Genomic DNA, 15,450 nt, shown 5'->3' with positions numbered 1-15,450 from the left:
TAGAGAGCAAAAAATTGGAGGACATAAAAGCAGTGAAGGTACTTAATGAGAATAGGACAGTGTGGAATAGGGTAAGTGAAGAGAAGAGGATAGAGAAAGATAGCAAGTGAACAATAGAGAGGCAGGACGTTAGTGAGAAACAGATAGGGCTTATTAACTGTTGTTGATGACATGTATAGTATTCTCAACTGGATTGGTCTGAGAAGTATTTCATGATGGGCAAAGTATTTTTACAAGCAAAATGAGAAATAGCAATTGACTGTTTTAAAAAATAATTAGAATAATAAAAATAATGATTGGGGAAAACATAGAAAAGATATTGAATGTTGAAGTGGGGAGATTAATGTCTCTGTACTGACAGACATGCATGGCATTCCCTTTTGAAAAAGCAATGTAATACACTGTAAAGTTATATGTAATCCAATGTAATATAAAGAAGATTATGATGATGATAATAAAAAAATAAAATTAAAAAAAAGAAGATTATGATGATAATAAAAAATTTTAAAAATTTAAAAAATTAAAAATAAATAAATAATTTTTTTTAAAACGCCCACCCTCTTGATATCTTTACAATGGCTCACCAAATTTTAACAAATAAATTTGGGTAAGCACAGTCAATCTATAGCATTAATCTCTTAAAGTTAATCTGGAGTTAAAATGAGTTAATACCTTTAATGTGTTTATAACAGTATCTGACAAGTAGTAAGAATTATATTGCTGTCATTGTCTGGACCCAGTGGCAAAACCATGTAATCAATTAGCAATATCAGGTGTGGTGTCAGGTTTCATAAATGTGTCATTCTTGGTAGATATAGAGAGAAATTTAAACTCAGTGAGTATGTTTTTGGGATGAATAACTTAGCTGTGGCCAAATAAAGATCAGATGATTTAAAGTTAATTGAACCAGCTATAGTTACATGACGACTCTTCTCTAACTTTGGAAACAACAAAGAGAAGGGCAGTGACTTAATTATTTCAAAGATGGGAAAAAGTAACCATAAGAAAATATCTACAATTTATAATCTAGACTATTATCTAATAAAATCTACAATGGCCATTTGAGAATGCTTAAAAATCACCTGAAAACCATGAGAATGGAGGAGTATAGAAGCTAACAATGTCAGTATAGAGCCGCATGAAGTTAAGAGCCAAAATTCATATAATGGTTACCCAAATGCTTACCTGTCCGTAAGTTTGTGTGATCTAAAGAAAATCATAACATGTTATTTAACATCTGCTGGTAAATTTTGAATAATCCAAGAGAATAATAGAATAATGTTATCTCTTCACCTTAGAAATTTAGCCTATTTCTGGTTGGAGTTTTTCTGTTTGTGCTTTTGCTGCCAGTGCAACCTGAACTTTTTCTGAGCTCTAGCCACCACTAATGAAACAGTGACTCTATTTTTGGTTCCTCTGGACTGAATTTTGGCACATGAATGAATGCACTGCTTCCCTAGTCATTGGCCTTCCTCGGTCTCTACATCTCTTAAAGCCAACCAGTACATGTTTTTCTTTCATTAGCTCAGCTTTTTTCCCCCACTTAATCTAATATCCAGAACTGGACATTTATTTATCAGTAATGCAGAGACTTGTTGAATCTTCTGGGATTCAGAGACCAATATTAACCATGAGTGCTATTCATTAGTATGTATAAACACACTTCTACACAATATTGAACATATGTACAAGAACAAGCCTTTATCTTTAGTCAAACAGTTCATATGTATTTTGTATGTAATGTAAAGAAGTATGCTCATGTTTTGCAGGGCTCATTTGCTCCATTTGTGAAATATCATGAAATAAAATATACGGCATTTGAAACAATTTGAGACTTCCTGCAAAAAGCAGATAAATATACAGTGTATGTAAGCCTCTTCTTTGCTCAGTACCACGGATAAGCACATTGGAAGTCATTACTGACACAGACCTTAGTTCATAGGAAGAAAAATAATAAGTAAAGCAATATCATTTGAAGTATCTGGAATAGAACATCAGTTTTTAATCTGTCTGTATCTTTATATAATCCTTGAATCCTTTAATCCTTATTATATTTAAACAGCCACATGACCTTAGGCAAATCACACAACTTGTCAATCAGGGAAAATAACACCTACTCTGTCTACTTTTCAGAGTTGCTATCTTTGAAAATGTATTTTTTTAAAAAATACTAGATGAAGCTGAAAATCTCTCCCTTCCTCCCTTTACAAAATTTAATGAAATTTTATAATTTGAAAACTTAGTAATGTATATTTTTTAAAATTTTAAACTTAATAGTATTTGCTCTTTCAGCTTCAGAATATATCATTATTTTCAGTGTTAGCCTAGACCTGAGTGTTGCTGATCAGTGAGCAGTGCTCTCAGCAAACTTATCAACAAAGTATAATCCAGACCAGATGGTTTCACTGGAAAATTCTACCAAACATTTAAAGAAGAATCAACTCCAATCCTTCTCAAACTCTTCCAGAAAAAATTGAAGAGGAAGGAACACCTTGAAACTCATTTTACAAGACCAGCATTACCATGATACCAAAGACAGATAACATGAGAAAAGAAAAAGGGGAGCCAATATCCCTGTTGAACATAGATTCAAAAACCATATAGAAAATACTAGCAAGGCCATCAGGTTGAGTGGTATTTAGGGTGCAGGATTCCCACATGGCTGACCATGGATAAAACCTGGACTTGGTGGCTTAAAAAATCAAGGCAGATAAATAAATGACTTTTTTAAAAGAAAGAAAATACAAGCAAATTTAACTCAACAGCACATTAAAAGGATCATATGCCATGATCAAGTGAGACTTATTCCTGGGATGCAAGAATAATTCAACATATGCAATTCAATTAAGGAAATACATCACATTGACAGAATAAGGGATAAAAATCATACAACCATCTTTATAGTTTTTAAAAAGTCTTGGAAAAATTCAACATCCACTCATGATTAAAAAAAATTCTCAACAAAGTGGGAATAGAAGGAAATGACCTCAACATAATAAAAGTCATATATAAAAAGCCTAGGAATAATGTCAAATTCAACAGTGAAAAGCTAAAAGCTTTTCCACTAAGATCAAGAATAATACAAGGATGCTTGGTCTCAACAGAAGTACTGAAAGTCCTAGCCATAACAGACAAGGAAAAGAAATAAATGTCATCCAAATTAGAAAGGAAGAAGTAAAGTTATGCCTGTTGTAGCTGGAATGATCTTACATAGAAAATTCTAAAAAATCCACAACAAAATTCAGAATCAATATAAACAAATTCAGTGAAATTCTAGGATGCAAAATCAGCATACAAAAATCAAGTGTGTTTCTATACACCAGTAGTAAAGTATTCAAAAAGAAAATTAGAAAGCAACCCATTTACAATAGAATGAAAAAGAACAAACTATTTAGAAATAAACTTAACTAAGGTACTGAAACATTTATATAATGAAAATTAGAAAACATTGATGAGATAAATTAAAGGAGACATAAACCAATAAAAGAGATTTCATGTTCATGTTCTGGAGACTTAATATTGTTAACATGCTCATATTGTCTGAAGTGATTAGCATATTCAATGCAAACTCTAAAAAATTCCAAAGATACGGTTGATAAAATTAGAAAAAATTTCTAGTATTGATATGACATCACAAATAGTAAATCAATTAGTACAATTTTATCCTTTATTCTATTAATGTAGGGTATTGCATTTATTGATTTGCATATGTTGAATTATTGATTAGGGCATATGATTCTTTTAATGTGCTGTTGAGTTTAATTTGCTGGTATTTTCTTTCTTTTAAAAATATTTATTTATTTATCTATTTATTTGTTGTGATTTTCAAGCCACTGGCTCCGGGTCTTGATCCATGGTTGACCACGTGGGAATCCAGCATCCTAACCACCACTCAACCTGCTGGCCTCGCTAGTATTTTCTATGGTTTTTGAATCTATGTTCATCAGGGATATTAGCTAATAATTTTCTTTTCTTGTGGTGTCATGGTAATACTGGCTTGGTAAAATGAGTTTGAATGAGTAGCAAAAGAAATCTTGAAAAAGAACAAAGCTGGAAGCATTACACTTCCTGATTTCAATATATTGTACAAAACTACAATAAATCAACTAGTATGGTACTGGCATAAAGATGGGCATAGAGCCCCAGAGGATAAAATAAAAAGTATAAATCTACACATATATGATCAACTGATCTTCAAAAGGGTGAGAAAATTGAAGATCCACAGGGAAAGAATTAAATTAGACCTTTATGCTATATTGTACACAAAATCAACTCAAAATGTATTGAAGACTTAAATTAAAAAACTGAAAATTTAAAAGACCCATGTCGAGGCAAATAGTCATAAAATTTAGTACTCTGGGGGCAAAGAGAAGTTGCAAAGACAAAAATAAATAGGTTACATTCACAAGATCAAGAATTAGAATAGCTTCTGAACTTTCATTAATAATATCAGAGTCTATAAAAGAGTGTTCAAGATTCAGAGGCAAATTATTTAGATCTAAAATTCCATTTGCATTCAAATTAACATTTTCACACACTAAAAGTCTCAAAAATATTTTCTCACATATGTACTCTGCCAGGAAGCTACTGGAAAAAGTATTCTACCAAAACAAGAAAAACATCCTAATAAAGTGGTAGCCAATGCACCAGCTGGTGGTATGGTGGTTGGGGCAGCTGGATCCCATGGACTACTGCTTAGTTTGAGTTCTGGGCCTCGCAGCTTGAGAAAAATGCATGTAGGGCACCTGTGTATATGTGCTCAAAATCTCAAAAGGAAATATGCAGGGGAGAGGATTGCAGTGGAACTATCCTCCATAGTGGAAATACTTTACTCTTTCTTTCTCTCTCTCTCTCTCTCTTTCTCTCTGGTAAGCACATCCTCCCACTGACAAATTAAAAAAAAAAAGTTATTGTCAAAAGGCAGTTGATTCAATGCAAAGAGAGAAAGAGAAAAAGAGGGAGAAGAGAATTACACAAATGATAATCAGTGGATGTCTCAGGATTTCAGTAATTCATCAGAGCTAATATATAAAATGTCCAAACTAACCTAGAAGATGGAAGGCTGCAAAAAAAATATACAGATAATGAGAATTATGAGACCAGCAAGTGGCATGGTGGTTAAGGCCCTGGACACTCCCACGTGGCTGACCACGGTTCAAGTCTTCGACCTGGTGGCTTACTTTCTTACTCCCTCTCTCTCTCTCTCTGTCTCTATGTCTCTCTCTAATCAAATTAAAATAAAATGAAAAAACAAAAATAAGAAATTCTTTTAAAAAAATCATATGGATCACTAGAGTGATTTAAGTATGTGGGAGGCCATAAAAAACTTAGTCATAGATTTTTTTAAAAAACAGACAAATAGACCCAGTCATAGTGGCCCAGGTGGTAGGACACCACTGTGTAACATGAGAAGGCCCCGGGTTCTGAACCTGGGTTGACCTGAACATGCTGGGCATATATGATCAGGATCCTGGCAGAGTAGAAGGTTCAGGGTAGTGTAGGGGGATTACAGTGTGGTGAAACTTCATCAAGGTGCTTATGTCTTCATAAAGAAATAAACTTTCAAGAAAAAAAGAAATAAAAAATATAGGCATACTTCTTTTTGTTACACTTCATTTTATTGTACTTTACAGATACTGCCCATTTTACAAATTAAAGGTTAGTGGCAACTTGCATTAAGCAAGCCAGTCAGTATCATTTTTCCAACAACGTGTGCTCTCTTCATGACCCTGTCACATTGTGGTAATTTTTGCAACAACTCACTGTTTCATTACTATTTTCTCTGTTATGATGAACTGTGATCAGAGATCTTAGATGTTACTATTGTCATTGTTTTGAGGCATCACAAACTACACCCTATAAGACAGTGAACTTAATGAATGTGGTGTGTGTTCTGACTGCTCTACCACCTCATCTCTCTCCCTCTCCTCGGGAGTCCCTATGCCCTGAGATTCAGCAATATTGAAATTAAGCAAACTAATAACCTTATAATGGCCTCAAAATGTTCAGGTGAAAGGAAGAGTTGCCTGTCTTTCACTTTAAATCAAAAGCTAGAAGTGATTAACCTTGGAGAGGAAGACGTGTCAAAAGCTGAGAGGTTAAGACTCTTGCTAAACAGCCAGGTTGTGAATGCAAAGGAAAAAGTTTTAAAGGAAATTAAAAGTGCTACTCCAGTAAACACACAAAGAATAAAAAAGTAGAACAGTTATGCACATGTAGAGAAAGTTTTAGTGGTTTGAATAGAAGATCAAGCCAGCCACCACATTGCCTTAAACCAAAGCCTAATCCAGAACAAGGTCTAACATCTTCAATTCCATAAAGACTGAAAGAAGTGAGAAAGCTGCAAAAGAGTTTGAAGCCAGCAGAGATTGATTCATGAGGTTTAAGGAAAGAAGCCCTTTCTGTAAAAGTGCAAGGTAAAACGAGTGCTGATGTATATAGAAACTGTAGCAAGTTATATCTTAAAGATTTTATTAAGATCATCGATGAAGGGTACTACACTCGGCAGAAAATCAATGTTGAATTAAACAGTCTTCTACTGGAAGAAGATGCCATTGAGAACTAGCTAGACAAAAGAAGTCAATGCCTGGTTTCAAATATGCTAAGGACAGGCTGACTCTCATGTTAGTGACTTTTAAGTTGAAGTCAATGTTCATTAATCATTCCAAAAATCCTGGGCACTTATGAATTATTCAAAATCATCTCTGCCTAAACTCCTAAATGGATCAGCACAAACTGAAAGATAGCACATCTGTTAACAGCATGGTTTACTGAATGGTTTAAGCCCACTGTTGAGATCTACTACTCAGAAAAAAAAAATCCCTTTTATTTAAACTCTTAAAGTTTAATTTTCTTTGCCAGATATGCCAATGTTATACTGACAGTTATAAATTAAAGCCATACAAACAATAGGTATAAGTAATGTACTGGGTTGTCAGAATAGTCACAATGCATTTTTGCATAGAAAAACATTGGAAAATATATTATGACTTTTCTGACAACCCAACAGAACACATAACAAATACTACATTAACCAGATTTTTTAAAAAAAATGTATTTTCTTAATTTCTGTGTGCTTTGCAAGAGGAGTAATAAGGACTTTGTTTTCTTAGAAAAGATAATAACGTGTAAGAATACAACACAAATAAGATAGTGTATAATGTACATGTGGTTCAATAGCAGCCTGGTTCATATTAGCATCTTGATTCTGGAGTGAAAATTGGAAGTACAGTATCTAGAACATAACAATTGGAAAAGACAATTTTATAGGGGAAAAAAAGGAGCAATCAAACTCTTAGGACCCTCAGAGCTCAAAATCATCTATTGACTATAAGATACATAAGATAACTTTATGCCGTATGAATGATGAGTAAATTGCCTAAAGATTTTTTCTTTACTATAAAAAATATAACCTAGCTATGAAAAATAACCATTTTTTCCTTTCTAGAAAAATAATGGCATAATTTTATAATGAAAAAAAAAACTTTAAATAAAGCCTAGCAAAATTTACCTATGCCACCTATTCTGAAAATTGTAGTCATAATTTAGTGGTCCAGTTTTATCTTCACTAACAAAACTGTTTAACCTCAAAAGCAGCAATCATTGATAACAACTCTGGTACCAACATCAAAGGAAAAATTGATTTAAAATAAATGAAGCTTAAGGTGCTGGATTTACAGGCAGCCATCTCCACAGTTTGTGTCCTAAGCTCAGCAGCTTCAAAAACACAAGGCATATGTGTGTGTATCCCCAAAATCACAAATGGAAAATGGAGGAAAAGGGATTGCAGCATGGCCTCACCCCTGGGGATTATTTTTCACTTTCCCTTTTTCTGTCTCTTTTTCTCTCTCCAGCGAGCACATGTGCCCTATGGCAAAAACCTAAAAAAAAAAAGTCAATAAATAAATTACAATCAATGATGTGAAAGCCATTTTGGATTTTAGTGCAACACAACACACACACACACATACACAAGCACATAAAAATAAAAGGAAAACAAATTTGTAGTTTTATATATACATACTGAAAAGAGCCTGTCAGTACCCAAAGTATTTTTATTGCTATATTAGCAATGGAATTTTTTGGTTCTGTTTTTAAGGGCCACATAAAAATAGATTCAAGAAACATTAAATTGAAGTCCTAATAGGGAGGCAAAGCATTAATGGGACAAAGAAATGTGGTATTATCTGTTGAAGATATTTTATAGTTTTATGAATTGGACTAGGGAGAAATGTTCACCTGTTGAAATATTCATTTTGTGGGACCAGCAGTTAGCATAATGGCTATGTCGCTGAACTCCCATGCAGTTGACTGCAGTTCGAGTCTCGGACCCAGCAGCTTAAACTCACACTAAGCTCGTGTGTGTGCTTGCCCAAGATTCTGAGAGGAGAATAGAGGAGAGGGGATTGCAGCGTGGCCATCCCCCCTGGGGGGTGATTTCTTGTTTTCTGTCTCTCTCTTTCTGGCGAGCACATGCGCCCTATAGCAAAAACCTCTCAAAAAAATGAAATATTCATTTTGTAAGCTAAATAATGTGATTGAATGTATAAAAGAAAATGAAACCAAAAAATTTGAAAAAAAAATTGAAGTCCTAGATTAAAATGTTTGGTTTAAAGAATTTCCTACATCAAATTTTGTATGTTTATGTATGAAAAGTAATGTATAACCTTATATGAAAATGTCATGAAGCATTTTCTATACCATACTAGATACATTCACAAAGAAGGAAAAAATGAAAATATCTAAAATATATTAAGTTAAAGCTATAAGACTATCATAAATATTTTGAACATGCACTGTTTTCAGAATTAACAGTATATGAAATGCTTATTTTATTATCTACTGGAAAGAATTAAAATATTACTGCTCATTCACAATATGCTTGTGTCATCACAAACTCTGATGGAGATGTAGAAGGAAATTAACATTGTTTTCATGCCTGTTAAACACATCTGCGACCAGTAGTTAGCATAATGGCTGTGTTGCTGGACTCCCATGTAGTTGACCATGGTTCGAGTCATGGACCCGGTGGCTTAAACTCACACCTAAAGCATGTGTGTGCGGTCCCAAGATCCTGAGCTGAGAGGAGAATGGAGGAGAAGGAATTGTGGCATGTCCATCCTCTTTGGGGGGGTGATTTCTTGCTTGCCATCTCTCTATCTTTCTCTGTCTTTCTGGCGAGTGCATGTGCCCTATAACAAAAACCTTTCCAAAAAAAGAAATAATTCTCTTACTAGAGTAAGAGACATGTTTTAAGGCCGTAGTACTCATAGATAATGATTCCTCTGATGGATCTGGGCAAAGTGAAATGAAAACCTTCTTAAAGAATTCAATACTTGGGAACCAGCAGTTAGCGTAATGGCTATGTCGCTGGACTCCCACGTAGTCGACCGTGGTTCATGTCCCGGACCCGGTGGCTTAAAACTCACGCCAGGCGCGTATGCGTGCGTGCCCAAGATCCCGAGAGGAGAATGGAGGAGAAGGGATTGCGGCGTGACCATCCCCCCTGGAGGGTGATTTCTCGCTTTCTGTCTCTGTGTCTCTCTCTGTCTGTCTGGCGAGCGCACGCGCCCTACAGTGAAAATCTCTCCAAAAAAAAAAGAAAAAGAATTCAATACTCTAGGTGTCATTAAAAACATTTGTGATTCATGGAGACAGTCAAAATATCAATATGTGTTTAGAAGAAGTTGATTCCAGCCCTCCTGGATGACTTTGAGAGGTTCAAGAGTTCAATTGGGGAGGAAAGTGCAGATGTGGTGGAAATAACAAAAGAACTAGAATTAGAAACCAGAAGGTGGTATGGTGATTAAAGGTGCTGGACTCCCACATAACCAACCGTGGTTCAAGTCCCAAACCTCATGGATTGCTTTCTCACTTTCCTTCTCTCTCTCTTTCTCTTGTTCTCTCACTCTCTCTCTTTGTCCCTCTGTGGTCAAATTAAAATAAATGAATAAATAAATAAAGTTAAATAAAATAATTCTTAAAAAAATAAAAAGAACTAGAATTAGAAGTGGAGCCTGAAGATGTGAATAAATTGCCACAATTTCATGATAAAATATTAATGGATGAAGAGTCACTTCTTAGGATGAGCAAAGAAAGTGGTTTCTGAAGAAAGAATCTACTCTTGGGAACCAGCAGTTAGCATAATGGCTATGTTGCTGGACTCCCACGTAGTTGACCGCGGTTCGTGTCCCAGACCCAGTGGCTTAAAACTCACGCCGGGCGCATGTGCGTGTGTGCCCAAGATCCCGAGAGGAGAATGGAGGAAAAGGGATTGTGGCGTGACCCTCTCCCCTGGGGGGCGATTTCTCGCTTTCTGTCTCTATGTCTCTCTCTGTCTGTCTAGCGAGCACATGCACCCTATAGTGAAAATCTCTCCCAAAAAAAAAAAAAAAAAAAAGAAGGAATCTACTCTTGGTCAAATGCTGTGAACATCATTGAAATGACAAAAAAGATTTAGAATGTTACTTAGATTGGGCAGCCCATTGTGTAGTGGTTAAGACAGCTAGATTCCACATGGCTGACCACACAGTTTGAGTCCTAGTACTTGGTGTCTTAAAAAACATGTCAGGTATATGTGCATGAGTGCCCAAAATCCTGAAAGAAGGGAGGAGAAAAGATTGTGATGTGACCATGACTCTCTGTGAGGTGCTGTCTCACTTTCTCCCTCTCTCTCTCTCTCTCTCTCTCTCTCTCTCTCTTTCATCAGCAAGCACACACAACCTATGGCAAATTAAAAAAAGAAATTGCATAAATTTATTTGATAAAGAAGCAGCAGATTTGGAGAGGATTTACTCTAATTTTGAAAGAAATTCTATTTTGAGTGAAATGGTATCAAATAGCATTGCATGCTGCAGAGAATCTTTTGTGAATGCAAAGAAAAACAAATAAACAAAAAAAAACTATAGTGAAGTTCATCGTCTTATTTTAATTAACTGCCACAGTTTCCCCAACTTTCAACAACTGCCAACCTGATCCATCAGTGGCCATCAACATTGAGATGAAACCCTCCACTAGCAAAAAATTATGATTTGCCGAATACTGAGAGATGATCACTAGCATTTTTTAGCAAAAAAGTATTTTTAAATTGAGAGGGACTTTTTTAGTTACATTGTCATTGCACACTTAATAGACTATAATATAATATAAAGAAACTTTCATATGCATTGGGAAGCCAGAAAAAATTGTAACTTGTTTTATTGCAATATTCCTTTATTGTGGTGGCCTGAAACCAAATCTGCAGTAGCTCTGAGATATGCCCATATAGAAATTAAGTCTAGGGGAAAAATATTCTATGTGCAAGAAAAATGTAGCTAGGAGTACTGCTATAGTCTAAATAGGTGTGTCACTTGAAAATGTATATGTTGAAATGGTAATAAGAGCTGAGCCCTTGCAAGGTGATTAGGTCATGAGGATAGAGCATTCATAAATAGGATTGTTGACCTTATGAAAAGCTGAAAAAGCCAGACATGTTCTTCCACCCATGTGAGAATGGAACTATAAAATTCTATTTGTGAGCCAGAAAGCAGGCCCTTACTGGACACCAAATCTATTAGTGCCTCGATCTTGGACTTCTTAGCCTCGAGAACTGTGAGAAAATATTTGTTTATAAGCTACCCAGTCTATGGTATTTTTTATAGCATCCTGAATGAATTAAAACAAATATAATACTCTTTATTTCAGTTACCATTTTTTCAAGAACCTGAATGCATTCAATCCAAACTAAGAGTTGGCTATGCCCTTTGACCATGAAATTATTGTTAAGGTGACAATAAAATTAATTATCCAAACCCAGAAGCTTTTGAGAGTTCCAATAAAGTCCGCAAAATTGAGATGGGATAAAAGGTCTAATTTAATTCTGTCCTAGGCAAACTAGGACATACTTAGATCCTAGCACTCGGTGGCAATTTACCTTTCTTTTCTTTTCTCTTTCTTTCTTTTTCTTTCTTTCTTTCTTTCTTCTTTTGTTTTAAGAGATTTTGGCTATAGGGCACATGACTCACTGGAGACATAGGAAGGGGCACAGAGACTGAAAGTGAGAAATAATCCCCCCCACCTCCATGAAGGATAGCCATGCTCCAATCCCCTCTCATCCATTTTCCTCTCAAAATTTTGGACACACATGCACACATACCTATCTTGAGTTTCAAGCTGCCAGGTCCAGGACTTGAACCACAGTTAGCAGGAGTCCAGCACCTTAACCACTATGCCAACTACTGGCCCTGGCAGTTTACCTTTATATGAGATCAACTGCTGCCCTCCGTAGCCATTGGAGAGCCACGGCCAGGTCTCCATGCTGCCCTTTGGGTGTGGGCCTGAACAAAAGCCATAAATTTGACCAAGAACATGAGCAAGCTGAGGCACAGCCAGTGCTCCAGCAGCCTCACCAACCACACCAAGTTCGTGCAACATGATCCGGGAGGTGTGTGAGTTTGCTGTCTAGGAACAGGCCCACTGTGGAGTTGCTCAACGTTTCCAAGGACAAGTGGGCCCTCGAGATCATCAAGAAGAGGTTGGAGACACGCATTCATGCTAAGAAGAAGTGCGAGGAGCTGAGCAACATCCTTTGCTCATCCTTTTCATCCAAGGCATGAAAGCATTGTCACTATTCTTGTCATTCACAGCATTTCTTAGCAAGTTTAACAGGAGCAGAAAATAAGCTATTACCCCAATCTTCACATTTTAATTTGATAAATTAATGTGACCATTTTGATGTGGTTTACACTACATATAAACAAGATTTGATGAAGATTCAAAACTTCAAAGGTTTTCAAGGTTTCTGTAATGTTTGTTATCATGAATGAATTTGTCCTATTGAAAAACATAACTATTAAATGAAAACACATAATCACCTCTACTAATAGAAGAGACTTTTCCCAAATAAGTAAATATTCACACTATTACAAAATTACTTACATCAAAATAAGCTTTTCTTTGGTTTTAAACAAATTATTCTTCTATCTCTTATAATTTTTACCTATTTATCTTTTTATTTTACATTTCACTATTTTTATCTGAGTAGAAATAGGAGAGCAGCTTATTAATGTTAATCTGCATCTGGAATCTTACTTTTTGAAAGAGTACATGATGAAATGAGCTTTTTTTTTTTTTTGGAGAGATTTTTGCTATAGGGCGCACGCACTCGCCAGAGAGACAGAGAGAGACAGAGAGACAGAAAGCGAGAAGTCACCCCCCGGGTGGATGGTCACGCCGCAATCCCTTCTCCTCCGTTCTCCTCTTGGGATCTTGGGCACGCACGCACACGTGCCCAGTGTGAGTTTTAAGCCACCAGGTCCGGGACGTGAACTGCGGTCGACCACGTGGGAGTCCAGCGACATAGCCATTACACCAACTGCTGGTTCCCTATGAAATGAGCTTTTGAATAATATTGTCATCTATGGAAACCCATGGACATTGCTTTTACTAGTGTTTAAAACATTAAAGAAATTTCAAACATTTCTCCACACTTCTCAACAAGTCTGAACATCTTCCTTCTGAAGAAACCTTTGATTTCTATACTGAGATAAGAAAAAGAGAAAGTGGCTATTCTATGAACTTTTCTTCCTATTCATGCATACATCTAGGCATGCATACTAACCCAAATCACTAACATATTAAGCATGTTGGAAAAAGATGGATGGATGAGCTTGAAGGGTAGCTGTACAGGAGAAGAGAGTAGCAATAAAATAAGTTGCTCAGCCAAAATTAAAATATGTAAGGAGGTTATCTTTTGAAGTAAGTAGGTTTTCAGTGTGTGTGTGCGCGTGCACACACACAGTTTTATGCACGCGACTCTTTGTTGTGTAGTAGAAAATTTCTGAGAACTAATTCTAGTTACTGAGTTCCAATCCCAGTAATGTTCTGAATCACCTCAGGGAGGGTTGTTATTTTGAGCAATTGCCAATTTCTTTACACAATTGTAGAAAGACCTGCGCTCATGGTTATCCATGGCATAGGAATCTTAATATATTCAGAGGGTAAGATTCTTGTTTTTACCTTTTGTAAATATGAACTATTTTATGCCTGCTATGGAGAAACCCTTAAATACAAATGGCAATTTTTCCGCCAGTAATTAAACTTGTTAATTTTTCATTTCATATCTGTAAAATGTTAATATGTAGTAGTGTCTATTTCAAATATAGCTACACTCAACCTTGACTCTCTATATAAAACTGAGATTATATAGACAAAGCCCAAATCATCCTTTAGAGAAAATCGGTAGAGATGTCTGACCATTTAGATACTTGAAAGTGTCAGATGTAACTTGGAATTTTGTAAACCAATTAAGCTTACAAACGAATTGGCATCCAAGTGAAAGTAAGTTGTGAGGGTTCACAAAGTGCGCTTTCTGAAGAGAAAAGGTCTTTCAAGGATGCTTGGGGGGTGTCCTTCCCTGAACAATGGCCCATCTGCTTCAGCAAGGAAATCTGTTGAGGTGCCTGTGTTTTAATATCAGCACAAGGTCAGAGTGCAATAGCTCTTCTAAACACTCTACAGGAAAGCTCTCTGAAGCAATCAATCAACTGACCCTCCCAGTGCTGCTATTTTGTGTCAGGATCTAATAGTTCAAAAATCATTGAGAATTCGGGAGCTAGAAATAGGATAGTTTTTATACTAATTCAAATTAAGGCTTGACGAGATTCCTTAGTAATGCTCTACCCCATTTGAGATAACTGTGCTCCAAGACATTTGTCCAACCCACATCTCATCCAGTGATTAGCCACACAGATCATTGTGATGTCATCAATAAAAGAATCTGGAGTAGGACTGTATTAAGGTCGTAAACCTTGAAAGATCACAGTGATCTATTTATATGCTGTTATGTAATTTATAAAATAATTTCCAATAAAAGAACAAAATATAAACATATGCTAAAATTAAAATAGTTTTTCTTTAGATATGCTTTATTGCAAAATCTGGATAGATTCATCAAAGCTGAATTTTGCTAGTGTCTAAGCATAAATTTACTCTGAGCTTTGGATAATTCGGTCCTGGATTTGGGATGGGATTTCTGGAATAGATTAGAAATTGCCTGCCAGGACATTCTTTCAAATTGGGTTTACTAAAGTGCACACCAGAGTCAAGTTTCTGAAAACTGACTCAACAATAACTAAAGTCCTGTAATCTTGGGAATTCACTTAGATATTTGCCTACAACAGGGGCTTAATAATTATTTTGCGTAACTTTGTTTTTAGATATTTGACATAGGGCATTTGTGCTCACCAAAGAATAAGAAAGTAAGAAACCATCCCCCAAAAAAGATGGCCATATCACAGTCCCTTCTCCTCTGTTCACCTCTTGGGATTTGGGGCACACACAACTCATAAGCCTGGCATGTTTTTCAAGCCTCTGGCTTTGGGTCTGAAACCGCAGAGTTGGACATGTGGGGTCTAGTGCCTTAACCACCTCGCCACCTGCTGAGCCTACATAGCTCTGTTTGTAATTATTTTT

The 15,450-nt window shown here is 35.9% G+C and overlaps 1 pseudogene; it reads right to left on the bottom strand.

Annotated features, from left to right (window-relative positions):
* Positions 1-14,664, bottom strand: part of LOC102485729 (elongation factor 1-alpha 1-like) — a 21,186-nt pseudogene extending 6,522 nt beyond the window's left edge.
* Between the last annotated feature and the right edge of the window lie 786 nt (positions 14,665-15,450).

This window comes from Tupaia chinensis, unplaced genomic scaffold, assembly GCF_000334495.1.
Source record: "Tupaia chinensis unplaced genomic scaffold, TupChi_1.0 Scaffold143886_1, whole genome shotgun sequence".
In the NCBI taxonomy this organism is placed as follows: domain Eukaryota; kingdom Metazoa; phylum Chordata; class Mammalia; order Scandentia; family Tupaiidae; genus Tupaia; species Tupaia belangeri.
This window is presented reverse-complemented; position numbering and strand designations above follow the sequence as displayed.